At 46.1% G+C, this 779-nt stretch overlaps 1 long non-coding RNA gene across 1 annotated transcript; it reads left to right on the top strand.

Moving 5' to 3' along the window:
- On the top strand, positions 1–779 carry LOC108444898. Its single transcript, XR_001859619.1, has 2 exons — positions 1–81; positions 281–779. It is a non-coding gene; the product is annotated as an uncharacterized LOC108444898 (long non-coding RNA).

The following is a 779-nucleotide window of genomic DNA, read 5'->3' as shown; positions in this document are numbered from 1 at the left end:
CACCCTCACGGACAGCAGCATTGTCTTCCATAGCTCTTGTTTCGGAATGGGAATGGCTGTTGGGAGCTCTGGCAGGACCAGGTAAGAAGAGAAATGGGATCATTCTGGCTGCTGCTGGAGGTGGTTTTCTGCTTTCAGGCTGTTCTTCTCATTGATCCTTTCACAGCAGTGTTCCTGGGCACATTTGAGGGTAATTCCAGGAATTTCAAAACGAATGAAAACTGATGGGGAAAAAATGTGAACCTGATCCATTTCTGATAATTCCAAGCTTCTCCCACAGCACTGTTCCAGGGGAAAGCTGATGAAAGGGTAAAGATGCAGAGGAACAAGTGCTGTAAACCCCCCTGGCTCTCTGAGAGAGCAAACCTTGCAGTACTCCCAGCAGATCTCTTGGAGAAACTGTGGGATCACAAGGTTTTCCAGGAAAGAAAAACAAGGGCAGAGATGAGGGAATAGGCTTCCAGTTAAGAATGGTTTGGTGGGTGTAGGAATGATTCTTGTATGTTTGATGCTTCCCTTTTTATTCCTGAATAATTAAAAAATTCTTCCTTTAATAAACCATTTAAATTTGGGAATTTAAATTTGAGAGGGAACAGTGCAACATCAATACAGGCAGAGATCATGGAATGATGGAATGGTTTGGGTTGAAAGCCCCATCTCTGAGCCTGTTCTGGGCAGGCTCCTGCCCATCGGCCACTCCTTGCAGGTGGACATGGAAGTGGTGGAGGCGTTCAGGGAACGCTGATTGTTTTTCCCTGCCTCTGGCAGTCAGGTCATTA

The sequence above is a fragment of the Corvus brachyrhynchos genome, unplaced genomic scaffold (genome assembly GCF_000691975.1).
Source record: "Corvus brachyrhynchos isolate BGI_N302 unplaced genomic scaffold, ASM69197v1 scaffold412, whole genome shotgun sequence".
NCBI classification, from domain to species: domain Eukaryota; kingdom Metazoa; phylum Chordata; class Aves; order Passeriformes; family Corvidae; genus Corvus; species Corvus brachyrhynchos.
Note: the sequence above shows the minus strand (reverse complement) of the source record. Positions and strands in the feature narration are given on the sequence as shown.